This window comes from Psammomys obesus, unplaced genomic scaffold, assembly GCF_907164565.1.
Source record: "Psammomys obesus unplaced genomic scaffold, mPsaObe1.curated_primary_1811, whole genome shotgun sequence".
Lineage (NCBI taxonomy): Eukaryota > Metazoa > Chordata > Mammalia > Rodentia > Muridae > Psammomys > Psammomys obesus.
The window spans coordinates 6,693,246-6,699,245 of record NW_026596091.1 but is presented as its reverse complement, the minus strand read 5'-3'; the positions used below and the strand labels follow the sequence as shown (position 1 = coordinate 6,699,245).

The 6,000-nt window shown below is 45.4% G+C and overlaps 2 protein-coding genes across 2 annotated transcripts in view; one reads left to right on the top strand and one right to left on the bottom strand.

Annotated features, from left to right (window-relative positions):
- The window catches only part of Depdc4 (DEP domain containing 4), a 20,041-nt gene extending 17,311 nt beyond the window's left edge, over nucleotides 1–2,730 (bottom strand). The window contains exons 1-2 of the mRNA XM_055627793.1: nucleotides 2,656–2,730; nucleotides 2,044–2,425 (exon numbers count right to left, since the gene is read on the bottom strand). The gene's annotated coding sequence lies outside the window, so the exon portion shown is untranslated. The remainder of the gene's footprint in view (nucleotides 1–2,043; nucleotides 2,426–2,655) is intronic.
- The window catches only part of Scyl2 (SCY1 like pseudokinase 2), a 48,183-nt gene continuing 44,749 nt past the window's right edge, over nucleotides 2,567–6,000 (top strand). The window contains exon 1 of the mRNA XM_055627801.1: nucleotides 2,567–2,818. The gene's annotated coding sequence lies outside the window, so the exon portion shown is untranslated. The remainder of the gene's footprint in view (nucleotides 2,819–6,000) is intronic.

The following is a 6,000-nucleotide window of genomic DNA, read 5'->3' as shown; positions in this document are numbered from 1 at the left end:
CTTTCTTTCTTTCTTTCTTTCTTTCTTTCTTTCTTTCTTTCTTTCTTTCTTTCTTTCCACCATGATTTTCCTTTCTCCTCCCACCTTTTTTTTTTTTTTTTTGAGACAGGATCTTACTATATAGCTCTGGGTGGGCTGGGACTCACAGAGATCCAACTACCTCTGCCTTCTACATGCTGAAATTAAAGGGGGTGTGCCACCAGAAACAGCTTCTTCTCCTTCTTCTTTTGTAAAGCTTCTTTTGCCAGTGGCTGGAGAGGCGGATCAATAGTGTAGAGCACTTTTACTGCTCTTCCAGAGGACTCAGGTTTTGTTCTGAGTGCTGGCATAGAAGGTGTGTGCCACCATGCCTAGTTACAATTTGGTATTTTTTATAATGTGCATATATAACTTTTCTTTGTGATATAAACATATATCTTAAGTCCTTTTAACAACAATAATAACAACCACAGAAACAAAAACTTGCAATGATTGGATATAGAACTTAGCCTCAGGCCAGCAAAATGATATAGCATATTGCCATGTTCTTGGTTGGATGTTAAGACTCATGCTTTAGCTGTAAGATAGAAAAACCGATTGGAACTGAGATGACACCTTTCTTGCTGTTGGTTTGCTTTTGTGGTGTTGGGAGTTGCTACTCAGGCTTCTAAGGGAGAAGAGGCACCAACAGTCTTACTCAACTGACTGCTATACAACAAAATTGCCAAGTAAGATGTCTCCACTGGTACAATAGTGGCATGATTGTTATGTAGGATACCAACTGCTTTCTGGTTGAAATTAACACTCACTTCATAGGAGGGAATTCATGCCTGGTAAGGTGAGCTTGGCCAAAAGCTCATGTCTGGGGAAGTTATAGCTCTTGTGGAAATAGTGCTGATGGCATGTTTGCTAAATGAGCATGAGGTGGCTTTCAACTACCTTCTAAATATTTATGCCCAAGATTGAGGCTGTGCTCAGTCCGGAGCATAAAAGCTTCCTTTCGTATTGAACAATCATTACTGCAGAAACTCATCAAGTGAGAATGCTGAGAGTAAGTGACTGTCGAGTGTTCAGCCCTGACATTACCCTGCCCCCAAGGCTCAGGACAGTCATAGCACAGCAAAAGAAAGAATGTAAGATCCAGAGGATGGAGAGAAGTACTGTCTTCCAGACGTGACATGGTTGTTTTTTCATGAACTTAGCTATGGATAGTTTCACAAGATCTGCAAAGGATTAGGCTTGCTAACAAGAATCCCTTCAAAGTGTTTAATTCAATGTTTCTTAGTGCATTGACAACATTGTACAATCACTATTATCTAATCCCAGAACATTTTATCACGCTAAAAAGAGATCCGTGTTTAATAGTGATTCACTAGTTCCTTCTACTCCAGTAAAAACTGATTTTAAAACATTTAAGAATGAAAAAGGAGTAAATTGAAAGATACAGAACATTATTTCTAGATGTTTTGGGTATAGAATACAAGAATCCAAGCCTTTCCTAAGCAGTGTAACAACTTATTACCAATTATATAAGTAGTAAGATGCTCATGACAAAATACAGAAGTAAAAATCCATCACTCTTGGCCTGGAAAGAGAAGGCTCAGCTAGTGCAATGCTTATCTTCTAAGCACGAGGACCTGACTTAGACCTCCTAAATCCACAGAAAAGGCCAGGCATGGTCGTGCTTCTAACTTCAGAGCTGGAGATGGAGAGAGGCAAAGACTCATGCCCTATTTAGAGACCCTGTCTTAAAAAACAAGGAGGGCAGCTCCTGAGGAACACACCTCGTGCACGTCTGGCACGCGTACATACAGTTGTGCCCACACAAACGTGTAAATACACCAGGGCAACACACACACACACACACACAGACCCTTTCATGCTCAAATTCTTGTAATAGAATCTGTCCTATTGCCCATCTTAGACTTTTAGACATTTTAACCTGACACACAGACGGAGCAGAGTCATGGCAGAGGCAGCATGACGGACGGACCTCGTGAATGGATTAGGGAGACTGAGAGGCTGTAAGCAGTGAAGTCCACGTATATTTTCGGTACAATTTACCTCTTTCATTAAGCAAGTAGGTACTGGGGTCATCTGAGAACTTCGTAGAAACGCATAATTTCTCCTTCTACCTCTTCATCTGCATTTCAGCACGGCTCCGGGTGAGAAAGAAGCATGGCTTTCCTAGTTTCTAAGGACAGTTTAGTACGAGAAGGCTAAGTCCTGAGTCCTGAGACCTGCAAGGGCTGGTGGCCTGGGGGGGGGTGGGGGAACAAAAAGGGGGCGGGCCCCCAGCATCAAGCTGCAGAGTCCAACCATCCAGCCGCTTCGGTGGGCCATCTCCAGTGGACATTTGGCTACCAGTCCTCAGGGTCCTCGGAACCCCGTTCGACGGCTCCGGAAACTCGGTCTACCCAGCCTAGGCCGGGGAACGCCTTCCTGCCTGTGAAGATCAAAAGGTAAGGCTATCAGCGTATGCCTGGCTCCTCCCCCGGCCCTGAGGCCCCGCCCCACCGCCTGCTGGGACCGAGGAGGCTAAGCCCCACCCCTCCGAGCCACCCGGAAGTGACGTCATGCAGGACCGGGCAGGTCTTTCGGTGCTCTTCCCCCTCCCGTGCTCTTCCCCCTCCCGTGCTCTTCCTCCCTAGTCTCTTCCCCCTCTTTCCCCTTTACTCCTCGGTCTCGGGGTTCTGCGCCCGCGGCGTGGCGGAGGAGATGGAGTGAGCGTTCGGTGGCCGTCAGGCGCGCGGCCGGCGTGGCCACAGCCCGGAGGCTCCGAGGGAGCCGGCGTGGGGGACGGGCCCCAGCGCCGCCCCTCCAGGTGGCCGGCTGCGAGGTGAGTGACCGGCGCGGGCCCGGCGCTCTGGGTCTGCAGCTAGCTGGCGGGCTCCGGGCCTTCCCGGCCTCGCGGCCGGCGACTGTTGCCTAGTGACGGGCCGGGGCGCGCGGGCCGGCCGTGGGTGGCCCGGGAAGCCTGACCCAGGTAGCGACGAGCCGGGAGGGAGCGGATCTCGGAGGCCGGCCACTCCAGGCGAGGCCTTTGGATGACGGGAGACGCGGTGCCGGGTCGTCTGCCGCTGGGAGAGTCCCCGGAGCCGGCACCGGAGCTCGGGTTTCCGCCGTGGAGATCTCGGTATCCTTTTGGGAAATTGAACACTGCTCCGGGGCTGTCTCGGACTGGTGAAACAGCCCCCGTCGATTCTGAGACTCGGTTCCGGTAGCCTGGGTCACCAGCTAAGGCCTGGTGCTCCGGTCGTCCTTATCTGGCGGTAGTTGTCTTTCTGGACTGGACGTTATTGTGTGAGGTGGGTGGGGCAGATAAGGTTTGTGAGAATAAAATCCCCATGGGGGCTCCAGTGCGCTTGTTTGTTTAAGCTACAGAGAAAAGATAAAGGTTCAGACAGCTAAAGCTTGCAGAAACTTCTTGGGATTCGACTGGACACATTCCCTGTGATCAGTAATAAAGGACAGCGCTATTAGCGAATCTCCCTCTCTCACAGGGTAGATGAGACCCAGTCCAGCGACTTAAAAGTGATTTGATTGTAAGTCGCCAGCTAGAGTTTCGGCACATCAAAACCAGGGATTGTTTGTATGGTGACACTTTAAAAAACTGTATTTAAGTTTTCTGAGTTGTATGCCTTTGTTTGGAAAAAAAAGTAATTTAACAAAAATCCTGCAAGTCACAGACAGCCATTATAAAACACGAGCATATCTGGTGATTGCTTGAAATATTCCCCTTCAACTTTGAAGGCTTTTCCCTCTCTTAATAAAGGTTGGAGGAGAAGTGGCTTATGTAAAGGAAAGGAACCTAATTGAAGATGCGGGGCTTTATTTTTGTTTGGATACACCTTACACTTATTTTGTCTGTAAGAGCTATAACTAATACAGGTGTGTTACAATTCCATACAATAGGACCTTGCTATACAAATCCATTTTATATTTTGGAATTATATCATGTTGACATAGCTCAAATTTATGATCATTTCTCTCAAGAAAAAAAAATAGGGTCGTCTTATGATCAGTGTAGATTCTTCTCAGGACACCATTAACCTATAGTTAAGTTCCTCATCTCTTGATATTGAATAAATGTTTGTTAAATGAGTGGATTCACTGAGTGCTTAGTAAATGCACCAGAAATGTAGTAAGTTTTCTGGATGTATGTATCATCTTTAATTCCTACAACAATCACTAGGAAGTATGGGTGACTTCATGGATTAGAAATTATGTTAGGTAGATGAGTGTATTAGTTAGGGTTCTCTAAAATAGAGTATATCTATCTATCTATAGATATAGATTATAAGGTAATGTATATGTTATATTGTTGATATATACAGTTTATATTGAATCAATATCTGTTATTAGCTTGGCCTCCACAGTAGGAATGGGGTGGTTCAACGTTTTTCCATCTGCATGCTGGAGTGGCTAACCTGGTAGCTGCCCAGTCTAAGGTTGTGTGCCTCTGTAGGCCCGGTCTGTTGCAGAAGGTTTGGAGTATTGGTGGAGAGCTGTTTGTTTTCAGTCTACATTTAAAGGCTGAAGAAATTGGGTTCTGCTGTCAGCCAGGATGGCAACTGTAGTGGCAGCAGCATGGTAGGTTCAGTCACGTGGAAGGAATGAAAGCTGGCAGGTGAAAGCAACACTACTTTACCCTCAGAACTCTATATCGGGGCTGCCTACTCTGTAGGACATAACTCTTCCAAGAAATAGCCTCACAACCCCCCCCCCCCCCCGCCCCAAGGCATGTCTCTTAGTTGGTCCCAGGTCAGTCAAGTTGACAGGCAATAGTAACCATCACACAGTAAGTATTAGGATTGGGATTACACCACAGTGTCCTTGGGATTGGTTATTAAATACACAAAACTCAATCCTTGTACATGGCTGTGTGTCAGAATCACCTAGAGAGTTTGATGAAGATCCAAATGCTCTAAATGCAGCTTAGAGATTCTGATTTCTTAGAGCTGAGACAGTCCATAGGCATGTGGATAACTCAGGGCATTTAGCCGTTTATCAGTTTGAAACCTTTGACTTGTAGAATTCTTGAGCATTTCATGACTTCATTTTCACACATTGTGCTATGCCACACTTAGACTTCCTTTCCACCCTTCCCTTCTTCCTCCTCCCTTTCTCCTTTATGTTTCTTCCCTCCTTCCTCTTCCTTTCATCCCTCCTGCCCTGACCTGTTCCTTCCTTTCCTTTCAGTGTGTATGGTTTTAATTTTTTTTAAATTGCATTTATTTGGCGTGTGCACTTGTGTGGATCATGTACTGTAGTCACATATTGAGGTCAGAGGGCAGTAGGTTCTCTCCTTCCATCATGTGGGCTTGAGAGATGGAACTTGGCTCATCAAGTACCTTTACTTGCTTTGTCATCTCATCAGGCTTTTAGGTAGACTCTTCTGTAGATCAGGTTGGCACCAAACCTAATAACTGTTCAGTTGAGATGGGCCCTGAACTCCTGATCTTTCTGCCTCTGGCCTGATGGATTTCTTTATCTCTTCCTCCTTTTTTCCTTCCTTCCCTTCTTCTGTCTCCCCCTCCCTTTTATCTCCCAAGCCTGTGTAAATATTTTAGTTGTCAAATGTATTTTAAGTAACATTTTCATTGTAAGACATTTAACAAAAGTGCATGTTAATGCTAGATTTTAATATTCTTGGGCAATAAAGGACTAAAATAAAGAGTTATTTTAGCATAAATGAAATTGAAATATTACTTTTTTGGTGTATCTTATATTCATAATCAAGTAATTTCCTATCTCCTTCAGCTCCTTGCCATTAGTATCAGATGTTGTAATAGGCTGCCCACTTTTGCCAGGTGTATGCCAATCTAGTATTACAACAGATATGCCTGTTGGTTCCATGGAACGCCAGGTAAATGCTGAGCCAGATGGTAGGGTGAAACAGTCTTGCAATAAGACCGGTTACTTTCACTTATATTTACTGAACTTTAAGGGGGGAACTATGGTTGAGTTTCAGATGTCTTCTGAGTATGAGGAGAAATGGCCTGTGTATAAACAGACATT